Source organism: Castanea sativa, chromosome 12, assembly GCF_040712315.1.
Source record: "Castanea sativa cultivar Marrone di Chiusa Pesio chromosome 12, ASM4071231v1".
In the NCBI taxonomy this organism is placed as follows: Eukaryota; Viridiplantae; Streptophyta; class Magnoliopsida; order Fagales; family Fagaceae; genus Castanea; species Castanea sativa.
Genome location: NC_134024.1, coordinates 36968942 through 36981557, shown reverse-complemented (window position 1 = coordinate 36981557; position 12616 = coordinate 36968942). Strand labels below are relative to the sequence as shown.

The following is a 12616-nucleotide window of genomic DNA, read 5'->3' as shown; positions in this document are numbered from 1 at the left end:
TGACCTTCTCTAGAACGACATTGTGAGATTCATACAAAGTCTTAACATCCCCTGAAACTTTGTTCACCATTTGCTGTAATTCTTTCCAAAGTTCTCTTCAGTCACATTCGTCCGTATTAAGATCGATGGCTCTAATACCAATTGTTAGGAAACCGATGGTTCCTAATGGGGATTGATGGGAATTATAAGGAAATTGATGGGAATTGTAGGAAAATTGACTTAATTCGAGGTAGTCACCCTCCATAAAGAAAGAAAGAGATTAAGAGAGAGAGAGAGAGAGATGCACTAATGCACTAAGAAATTGGTTTATTCTTCAATTGATATCTTATATTGGATTGCAATCATGTATTTATAAGAGACTAATTCTAATCTCATTGGCCCACATGGCCTCATCCTATTGGTTCTATTATTTCCCAAGTGCATTAATAATTCCAACATGTGCTAAATGTGATAAACATGCTTGGAATTGTAACTAACTAACTAACTAAATCTTAATACAACAATTATTATCCATATACTTATAGCATTCCTAACAGTACTCTCTCTCTCTCTCTCGATTTTTGTTCTTTCTTATAACTCTAATTTAGGTTTATGGTTTTTTTATTAAATTTTTTTTTGTGTTATATTTTTTAAATTTCCCATCATAAATCGCTCTTATAGCTTTGGTTGAATTTTAGTTTGGGTTAATACATAGTTTTTTTTTTTTTTAAATAGAAATTTGAGTTTATATCAAAACAAAAAATATATGCTACAAAAAATATATGCAATGGACTTCCACTGAACAGAGATGTATTCACAATGTTTTTAGCTTCATAGACTTCTTTAGTAATGTGAATTTGAGAAAGAGAAAAAGGTAGGAAAATGATGTAGGGTCTTTCATAATTCTCTGTCTTGAAGAAAGTGGAGGGCCTATTAGCCCCCTACTGGAATTTTGAATAGAAAGCCTTTTGCTATAATTTCCTTGACTTTTTGTTATTCTATAATGAAATGGAACTGAAAGTTTTCCTCTGCCTAATTTAACAGCTAGAGACAGATCTACAAATACTTTTGGAGAAGGCTGATATAGCTCTTAAAAAGCACAAAATGCATATGGTTGTGGCAAATGAGCTTTTAACTTGAAAAGACAAGGTTGTAGTTGTTACAAGCAATAAAAAGATATCAATTTGTCGTTTACAAGACTCAAGTTGGTACTGTTGTGCAGAATCCCTTGATTAGACTTATTGTGGAGAGATATTCAGCTTATGTTGAGAAGCCGGATCTATGATTTCTAAGCCTAAAATATAATCAAATGCTTAATATAACAAATGTATGGACCATAATCAAAGGCCCAACCCAGGATCTTGGCCTGCTCCCTTAAATCGGCCTGGCCCATCTTGACACTAAACCGAACACTGCTGAGAGCGTTAAGCCGATTACTCGTTTAGCCATGGATGGAAGGTAATGCCTTGGGGTAATCTGCCTGCCAAGCATGTCCCAAAGGATGTCATCTTAGGAGTGTGCAGTGGGTCGCATCTGGTCAGAAATATGAAGCAAAAAGGGACCCACTTACTTGGGGAAGGCCACCCCTCATGATGGCAAACCCACTAAAGGAAGGTTATAAATGGGGAAGAAGGGTATGAGAAAGGGGGTCAAAAATATTGGGAGAGAAACACGAGAGTAGCAAGGAAAGACACATTCGGGGATTCAAAAATCCTGTTCGGATTCTAGAAAAAGGGGGTCGGCCATACAGTCATCATCTTGACTTGGCAAGGGTAAAAAGAGTTAAGGGCTCAAACCTCTCCTGGATTCCATCAAAACCTATAACACCATTTCTTGGGCCTCCTACTGTGGGATAAACCCAACCCAGAATACAAGTAAATTAGGGCCCTCAGCCCAACGCCCTCGTACTATTGGGCTGAGCCGCCACAGCAAACATTTGCCAAAAATTGCTTTATGGTAGTAGGTCCTTGTGATAATCATTTGGATTATCTGGTAGGCTGACTTGCCTTTGGGCAAAAAATAAATAAGAAATAAAAAACATATTTAGATTTCAATCAAAGTGCTTATAAAATAACCTCTAAGGGGAGGGGGATTATAATAAACATTGTAATCACTCTATAGTCTATATTGTGACAAAAAGTGAATAAAGTTTTTTTATTTGTAGAGTATCAAAAAAGATAAAAAATATTCAGTGTAGTAATTTTGTATTGTTGCATTCCATGTGTTTGGTAAAATTTCTTTTAGAAATCTTATGTATTTTTCTCAAATTGATTTGTTATTTTTATTTTGGTCATTTTATTACAAATAATTAACATCTCCACCATCAAATTTTTAGTTAATTTGAACTTTCTTGATAAGCTTTTACTTTGTTTACTTGATCATCTTTACTAAAAATGCCAAAAAAAGAATAAGATAAAATATAATTTACTCTAGAGCATCATTATGCTAATGTTTTTATGTATAGATACTTAAGGAACTTTTTGTTTTTGCTTTTTATTTTATTTTATATTTCCACTTTATGATATATGATTTATTGATAACGATCTATTGCATAGTTATCTTTATTTTCTTTTTCACTTAGTTTCAATTGTGAGGAAGAAAAAGATGTGGATCTATGTTTTGGAGAAAAATATACGTATAAGAGTTGAATTGCATACATTTGCATAGTAATAAACAAAGCATACATAGTTACAACTTGGTCTAATATCTCTCACACTATTTTTTTTTTAAATCATTACATTATGTTTTTATACATATCTCACTATATATAACACCTGACTACAAAATATATTTTGTTACGCTAAAAAAAATTCTAATTTAAAACATAATTTCAAATAACAAATATTGAATTTTTAAAATATTAATTCAATAATTATCTAATAAAAAATAATTATATCAAATTCTCCCACATATTGCAATTTATACCTGGGCACCAATAAGTATAAAATTATAATCAGTCCTTATTCACAAACACCCATTCAAAGATACCTAGATTGAACAAGAAGATACCTAGTATAAATTTATAATAAATAAAGTGAAATATATTCATTTAGCCCCCCAACAAAAAGAGTCGTGCACGAACCCACACCTCCTTTCTGTCCTCATCTTCTAACCCTCACAAAGACGCAAACCGTTACATGCAAAGCACAGTCTTCCACATGCCTGCTCCCATTAACAGCCAATTGAAGTAGTTGTTGTTGGTGCAAACACAATGATAATGGAAATAATACGAAGAGAAACTGAATAGTACTTCTGAATTTTTATTAATTTAAAGAAAGAGATTACACAACACTATTTGGACTGAGGCGCGACACTCGCTCTCTTTAAGGAAATTCAAGCCCTTGGTTGGCTAAACTTTGTAACCGATACAAACTGTCTCTGACTTGTCTCCCGCAAGATACAACAGCCCAATAAGTGTCGTATAGCTAGAACAACCTCTGCACAAAGTGTTCAAGCCCAAATAGAAAATGAATTGTTTGACCCATGATTACCTATCTCTCTGTCTCACTCACACTTTACACCACTGCCCAACGTTATTTTAAGGGGTATAAATCTTTTTGTTCACACTTTCTGCTCTACTATATACTCCATAAATAAAAATATGTCACATATCCATCTATTTTATTAAACGCTAAATCTATGCCTTCTATTATTTCAATTACCTAAATACCATGAGTTATTTATTTATTTATTTTAGGAAATTGAAATAATAGAAGGCATAAATTTAGCATTTAATAAAATAAATGGACATGTGACATGTTTTATTTGTAAAATATATAATGGAGCAGGAAGAGTGGGATAGAAGATTTGAACTCTCTTAAAATAACGCTAGGTAGTAAGTGTGAGTGAGACATGGGGACTGGCAATCATGGGTCGAAAAATTCATTTTCTATTAGAGTCGGTGCGCAAGTAGCCCTGCAATTTTTCAATCACACTTGCAATTTCCTAAAGTTGTAAAATATATTTAGCTCATTGCACATCCATTTCCTTCATGGCTTTTATTCAATCATCATCATCTTCTTCTTCTTCACGCAGATGCAAATATGATGTCTTTCTTAGTTTTAGAGGTGAAGACACCCGCACAAAATTTACAGACCATCTATATGCTGATCTGAAACGAAAAGGCATATCTGTTTTTAGGGACAATGAAAAACTCAAGCGGGGAACATTCATTGCCCCAGAGCTATTGAAAGCAATAGAAGAATCGAGATTTGCTGTTGTTATTCCCTCAAGAGACTACGCTTCTTCCAGGTGGTGCTTGATTGAACTAACAAATATTGTTGAGTGCATGCAAAAGACGCAATTAGTAGTTCTGCCTGTTTTCCACTATGTGGATCCTAGTGATGTGCGGAATCAAAGGGGGACTTTTGTAGAAGCCTTTGCATTGCATGAAGAGCGTCTCAAGGATTGCATAGGGAATGTTCAAACATGGAAAGCTGCTTTGACAAAAGTTGCTAATCTCGCTGGATGGGATTTAAAGGATAGGTAAGAACTTGGCAAAAATACAAATTACATCCATTAAATTTAGTCACTTGTCATTTTGATTCTTTAAGTTCATTTTCGTCAGTTTGGTTCTGTAAGTTCATACTTTATGTCACCGTTAATCTATCCATAACTCTTGTTAACAAATAAAAAATAAATTTTCAAACCAAAAAAAAAAATTAAAATTTATTTTTTATTTTAAATACAAACTAGATCAGATATATCTGGTCAATTGTCATTTTGGTCATAAAAGTATCATTTTTTTTTTGTCATTTTATCATGTAAATTCATATTTATTGTCACCATTAGTCATTCTTAACTTTAGGAAATGGAGGAAAGACTAATGGTGACAAAAATTGTGAATTTAGAGGATCAAAATGAAAAAAATAAAACTTACAGGACTAACAATTGATCAAATCTAAGGAGAAAAGGCTCAAATTGAAATAACATCTCCGCATCATTTGGTGTGATAAAAGGCTCAAAGTATTGTTCTAAACCTCAAAGTTTTGCAATAAAACTCATAATATCCTTGCCAATGTCAGTCACATCTATGGCAAGTGAACCTACATCTCTTTCACTGTCTCCAAGTGGAACAAAGTCTTTTTTTGAGAGAAGGAGTGTCAAAGGGATGCAACGCTATTAAGTTATTAACTGAGAATGCAACTACAGTTATGGATGCTTATTGTTCTATTTCTTTAAAAGAAAATAAAAAAATTCTAAAAACGTATTGTTTAATTTATGGACTTTTTTATTGAAATAATTTTTTTTAAAAGAGCAAAGTTACATTGTTTCATGGCTCTTAACGGCAAAGAACCCAACTTTTATAGTGATGATGATATCATTAGTTTGAACTTTGAATTTTGTAAACTTAAGAATCTAAGTATTATTTAACTTTTGTTCTTGGCTATTTTGCTATTTTCGACATTTAGTAATTTTTTGATCATTTATTCATTTTTTACATGTAAAAAAATACGGGTTGACCCGGACCTAATCAACCCAACCCGTTTATAATTTTTTTAGAATGACGCATTTTAGCCTTAATCCGATTTACTCACCTTGAACTTAACCCAACACATCCTGTTTGCTAGGTCAAAAAAAAACCTTAGTAATCCACATTCTACTAGTCACTTGAGGAGTTTACATAACTTTGGTTTTTACAATCTACCCGTAATGTCTTCATTTGAATACTTGCCTCCTTTTTATAGTTTACGTTTCTTGCAGAATTGCCTTGATAAGCTGGTAAAAATGTCTAGGGCAAATGGTTAGGCAAAAAGTAGAATTATGCAGATTTTTTTTATGAAATAAATTTTGGAAAATAGCAATCCAAGAAACATACAGTAGAGGAATTAATATAATTAGGCACTTTCAACTCATTAAACTCTTATAGTCATAAACACGCACATGGCTCTCAATTAACGACCGTATGATGTGACAAAAAAAAAAAAAAAAAATTCAAACCTCAGTTACAGTGCCATATTACACTGAACAAAGCTATGATTTTGCTTAAGCTGAATGCTTTTTTTCCCCACTCAACATGGCTAGCATTGCCTCATCTTTTTTTTTTTTCTTTTTTCTTTTTTTGTATGTATGTGTGTGTCTATTTTCTTTGCAGACATGAATCAACAGTTATCAAAGAAATCATTATAAGAATATTTAGTGAGTTGAATTGTAAATTCTCAAGTGTTTATGAGGACCTTGTTGGAATGGACTCTTGTGTGGAGGAAATGTTGGATTCATACTTGGCTGAAGGGTTGGATGGTGTTCGTTTTGTTGGGATTTGTGGGATGGGTGGAATAGGCAAAATAACTCTTGCACAAGAAATTTATAAAAGAATTTCTCATAACTATGAAGCTACCAGCTTTATTGCTAATATTAGATAAGAAACTAAAATTCGGGGTCTGGATTCTTTACAGAAACAACTTCTTTCCAAGATCCTCATGGAAAGTGAAATAAATATATGAAATATTCCTGAGGGAATCAATCTTCTGAGGAATACACTACATAATAAAAAGGTTTTTATTGTTCTTGATGATGTGGATGAAGATGAACAATTAAAAGCATTAGCAGGGAAGCATGATTGGTTTGGTCCAGGGAGTAGAATCATTGTAACAAGCAGAGATAGTCATTTATTGAAAAGATGTGGTGTGAATGATATATATAGTGCTAAGGGGATGAGTAATGACGATGCTTTGCAGCTTTTTAGTTGGAGAGCTTTCAATAAACCTTACCCTGAAGAAAATTATGTGGATTTTTCTAAGGGTTTTGTGAATTATGCTCAAGGCCTTCCTTTAGCTCTTAAAGTTTTAGGTTCTTTGTTGTTTGCTAAAAGAACAGAAGAATGGAAAAGTGCCCTAGATAAACTAAAAGAAGAACCTAATAAAAAAATTTGGGATATACTTCAAATTAGTTTTGATGGGCTAACATATACACAGAAAGAATTGTTTTTAGATATTGCATGTTTTTTCAAAGGAGAGAACAAAGATTGCATGGGAGATAGTCTAGACTACAATCTCGGTGTTCTTATGGAAAAATCTCTCATAACCATTAGTGACCATGGAACATTGTGGATGCATGATTTGCTACAAGAAATAGGTCAAGAAATTATTCGTTGTAAATCCCCTAAAGAGCCTGGTAGACGAAGTAGGTTGTGTTCTTATGAGGATGCCCTTCATGTATTGAAGAATAGTACTGTAAGTTGACTAATCTAGATCTAAACTTGAATGAATAAATATATTATTATGAACACTTCTAATCATTTGCCAATTATTCTAACTTCATTGTCGATCGTTATTAGGGAACTGAGGAAGTTGAAAGCATAATGCTAATTGCACCTATTCAAAAAGTGGAAACCTTGAGTGCAAAAGCCTTCTTAAATATGAAAAAACTAAGATTGTTAAAAATTGGTAATGTGCAGCATCCAAAAGACTTCATTAAAGGTAATGTGCAACCTTCAAAAGACCTCTTTAGAGGTAATGTGCAACTTTTACAAGGCCTCACCTATCTTTCTAATGAGTTGCGAGTTTTAGAATGGCATGGATATCATTTAAAATCCATGCCAACCAATTTCCAACCAAACAAACTTGTTGAATTGAGAATGTGTTTCAGTGGCATCAAACAACTATGGAAAGAAATTATGGTAAGATTTCCACTTAAACAAATGTGTAATTTATTCCATTTCATATAGGCTTGACTTTATCTAATTATTTTTTGTTTTATAACAGATTTTAGATGAATTAAAAGTTATTGACCTAAGTTACTCTCAAAACTTGATCGAGACTCCAAACTTCAGTAGAGCCCCAAATTTGAAGATGTTGATTTTTCGAGGTTGTACAAGACTATCTAAGATTCATGCATCTCTTGGAAATCTCAAATGGCTTATTCAACTGGATCTTAATGGTTGCAAATGCCTCAAAAGTCTTCCTAACAAGATCTGCTTAGAAGCTCTTGAAATATTTGATCTTGGTGATTGTTCAAGACTGGAGAAGTTTCCAGAAATTGTGGAAAATATACCACGTTTGTCTAAACTTTATTTGAATGTGACTCCTAGAAAAGACCTACCATTATTAATGAAGCATGTAACTGGCCTTATTGAATTAGATCCAAGAGATTGCAAAAAAATTTCAAGCCTTTCAAATGCTTGTTGTAGTTTGATGTCTCTAAAAATTCTCACTTTATCTGGGTGCCCAAAAATTGATGAATTTCCAAAGAATTTGGAAAATCTGAAAAGCTTGGAGGAGCTAAATGTGAGTAGAACTGCTATAAAAGCACTACCTATATCTATCAATCTCTTAAAAAATCTCAAAGTACTGTCTCTTCATGGATGTGAAGGGTTATCACCTGAATCATCGAATAAGCTCATCAACTTTCAACGAAGAAGTCTAGATCCCATGGTAATGTTAGAGCATTCTTTATCAAATTTATGCTCTTTGACTAAATTGGATCTAAGTTTTTGTAATCTTCAGACAATCCCAGATGATATTGGCAATTTGTCGTCTTTATTAGAATTAAATCTAGCGGGAAATAATTTTGTTTGCCTTCCTAAAAGTATGATGCAACTATCAGATCTAGAAATTCTTCTGTTGAATTTTTGCACAAGCCTTCGATCGTTGCCAAAGCTTCCATTAAAAATTGAGGCTATTGGTGCAAGATGTTGTACCTCACTGGAAACATTATCAATAAGACCAGAAGACGAATTTGTGCCGGGGCTTGATCTTACCAATTGCGTCAAATTGATTGCAAATCAAGAAAATAGTGATGAGTTGTTTGGAATGCTAAGACGTAATATCATTCATTACCAGGTCTCTCTCTCTCTCTCTCTCTATTGCATGTGACAGAGGTTCTAAGCATTATGATTTTTACTTTCAGAGACACGTTAAGCTAAAAGTACGGCACTACGGTCTTATTATTCCTGGAAGCGAAATTCCGAAATGGCTTAGCCACAAAAATGTGGGGGCGTTAGTGAATCTGCAACTGCCTTCTTCGGATTTATTATGTAACAAATTGATGGGAATTGTTCTGTGTGTTGTTTTTGTATTCCGCCAGCATCATCCATTTGACCAACTTCAACTCGTTGGGAATTGTTCTGTGGGTTTTTTTGGTTCCTCCACGCATGAGCTTCGTTGTTCCATAAACGCCGACGGATGTGAAATTGACACGATGACCCTTTTATTATCTGAGGAATTTGGTAAGATTGAATCGTATCATCTTTTGCAGTTTTATTTACCCTCTAGAGACTTCATCTCCTTTGGGAACTGGAAAGAAAAATTGATACCAGTCGATGCTAATGGACTCAGCCAGATTGAGGTTAAATTTGAAATCGAAGGTCCGGGCTTGGAGATTACAAAATGCGGGGCCAGCTTGGTATTCGAACAGGACATAGAAGATCTCAAGCAAACTAAGGCTTGGCCTAGCAGCTGCAGCATCACTCCTTATGTGGATGATTTAGATACCAATATTAAGCGAAGTCGTGATGAGGCTGGACCTAGTGGAGAAGCACCACACCCAAAGTGGATACAACCCCCTAATCTAATTCAAAGTCTTGTGCTGTGTTTGGGAAACTGGCTTGGGAATTTATGTACACCAGGTCAAGGTAACCCTGATTCTGAGGAGGTGAAGGAGGAAGTGGAAGAGGAATTCCAGTGAAAGTGGTAGCTGTGATGAATCTGCGAGGCTGATAAACCTGTTTTTTTCGTGACTTTTGTGTGAGTTACCCTCTCTCTCGCTATGAACTTTTTCGTAGCTGTATATTTCTTTTTGCTCTTTAAGTTTTTTTTTTTTTTAGAATCTTTTTCTTTCTAAATTCGTTGGCATATGCTTGCATTTTTTTTATAAAAAAAAAAAATTATGTCAAGGGCCATTTTACTTCAGTAATTCACTAATTTGTGATTTTTGTTTCTGCTAGTTGCCCCAAACTGGATACTATGAAGTTATTGAACTTTGTTGACTGATTGTGTGTTCATCATTTTTGTTTAATTATGTTAGAGGGTAAAATCAGCCCTTTTGTTGCTCTATTTATGGTATTTACTAGTACAAGTTTCCATGGGAGATGCATCCCATTTATTTGGGCCATTTTTTTCTTTCACTAAATTAACCCTTTTGAAATCTGAAATGGAGCCAATGGTTTTTTTCAGTTGTATTATTAATGATCTCTGAGGCTATGATGAATTTTGTTAAGTTTTGTTGATTAGAATGCTGTTGAAATTTTGCCTTTTCGTTTTCAAATTTCAATGGACTATCTTCTATCAATTGAATATCTTTAATTGTGTTATTGTTGATCAGAATCATCTTTATCAATGTACCCAGCACAAACTTCTATTTTATTGATTTAGTTTACCTGTTGACTTAAACTTCTCATAACCTTATTTGTCATTCAGAAACCAATATCAGATAAAGAAGCCATGCAACACTGGACGGCAGAGACATTGTCCTACTGCCAGTAGCATGGGCTTTGGTGCCACTACCACCACCCACTACACCGTCTTTTTGTATCTGGGGCTGATGCTGAACATGGTTGAAAAAGATCCCAGAAAGATTGCCAGAAAGTATCTTTTTTCATCTATCTACTTTTTTTCTCATGTGGATTTAATTTCCTTTTCTTTCCCAGAAACTTTATCCTTTTTTCCTTTCACATTTGTCTCTTGTGTGTGACTATTTCTCCGTTTGGCAGCAAGGAAACTTGAGGAAAATTAACATAGAAAGGGTACAAATCTTTTGAAATTCTATCTTGTTTTGAAATTCCCTTTGGAACATATATATTTTGTTATCTTATCCTTCATTTTTCATAGAAATTGGACGAGTGACAAAATGCTGGGGTTTATGCTTTGTTATGGTTTTTGTTTTCATAACATATAAGGACTGCTCAAGCAAGCCAGTCTGTTTGGCTTTGCTGGCAATTTCTTTCCTTGACATAAAATGATTTTTTTTTTTTTTACCAAGAAAATAGGAGGAGCTTATTGTGGATTATGTTGTCTTGTATATATGTTTTCTGAAGGTACCAGTTGGAGCTATGTCAAAAAGCTTTGGAGGAGAATTTAACTGTATATTTAGGACAGGTTGTCAGAATGCCCACATTGCTGTACTGCTTATCCACAAGCTGGGTCACATGATAAGTAAGTCCCAGAATAGCACACGTCTTTCTGGCCCCTATGGTGGCTCTGGTTGAGCAGGTAAACTACCATTTATAATGTTGGTTTTGTAAAATGATGTTCGGCTTTGGGTTTGTATTTAAGTTTAAGACAGTTTTGGTAGTTTAAGCTGGTACATTACACAATAATGAAGTGGTGTGCTCCTTGGCTTGGCTGAGGTGGGAGGTGTGCAGGCAGGCTGTTGGTTTTTAGTGCTTATTTATGCAATTTCTCATCGTGATTTTAAGAAGGGGCTTTTAGATTCTGCTTCAAGTTCACCTTGGAAGGGAGTTTGGCATTTAATAAATAGAATCAAACTCATTACTCCTTGAAATATATTAACAAAATCAAAATAAGGCTTGACTACCAATAAAATACATAAGCATCAATTTCGAGTATTGAAGATTCAATTGCTAGTAGTTGGCCAACCTTGATGGTGCAAGTGTGGGCCAAACTCTTCTAACAGCATGGTAATATGTAGAGTTTTAGCAAACAGTAAGGTATTGTGTGGCCTCTTTATCTGGTAATAACTGTCACAGGTAATGATTTTCACAGCTATCAAATTATCCTTTCATCACATTCATCACCTCTTGTTGTTGCTGTTAGTGAGATCTAGCAAATCTAAATGTTTTAGCGGCCGCATGCATAACTAAGGTATACAGTATTCTCTTCAAGTTCAAGAGAAATTTGACCTTGGCCAAGTTTAACAGAGTTGAGTGTTTTTGGTGTTTTGACATTTCTTTTTCACTATATTATAATGATGTGCAGTTACTTGTAATCTAATTTGTTTGAGTTTCTTGCTTGTATATTTCTCTACATTGAACTCCATTCTCATTTTCTTTTTACATCAAAATGTTGAAATTTGAAGTTGCTTGCATTTCAGGATCCAGTGACAAAACAAACATTGGAAATGGTGTTGTAATGTATGAAAATGCAGGAAGTGAAGCTCGAGTCTTAAAATTTTTGTATTCTGGTTTTTTTCAAGTGAATTTGTATGATACATATAGTGTTTTAATATAATCAAGAGACTCTATAATGTAAAAATGGTGTTTGAGGTGTCATTTGGAAGATTTACAATTGTGGAACTTCATCATTTGTTGTAATCTGTATTGTGTGTGTCTGCACACGAATTGGTTTTCCGTTTGACCTCATAGTATGCCTGGCCTGTTTTCAGATTCAGTAGATCGGCTTATGTCTAAAATGCATGAACTTAAAGGTTCTATGGTTGCTGCTGACTCAACCACTCCAGAGGAGTGCTATAATTTAATCTGCTTCTTGAATTAAAAATTGAATCTAGTCTCTATCAAGGTGATGGTAGACCTGCATGTTTCACTTGCCATAATTAGTTTATGCATATATTGGCAATAGACTATTATATAGGAGTAATGCTTAGTTGGCATTTCCAAAACTAATTTTTTTTCTCCAGCTGAAAAGGCAAAACAAAGTAAAGAGATAAAATGTGCTGTTGGGTGATGATTTAAACTCGTTTTAAGAAATTGTTTGGATGCATAAGAGGCTAAGGGCTTGTAATT

At 34.1% G+C, this 12616-nt stretch overlaps 1 pseudogene; it reads left to right on the top strand.

The window, feature by feature from the left end:
- The first annotated feature begins 3967 nt into the window (after positions 1 to 3967).
- On the top strand, positions 3968 to 12196 carry LOC142620903 (TMV resistance protein N-like; annotated as a pseudogene).
- The last annotated feature ends 420 nt before the right edge of the window (positions 12197 to 12616 follow it).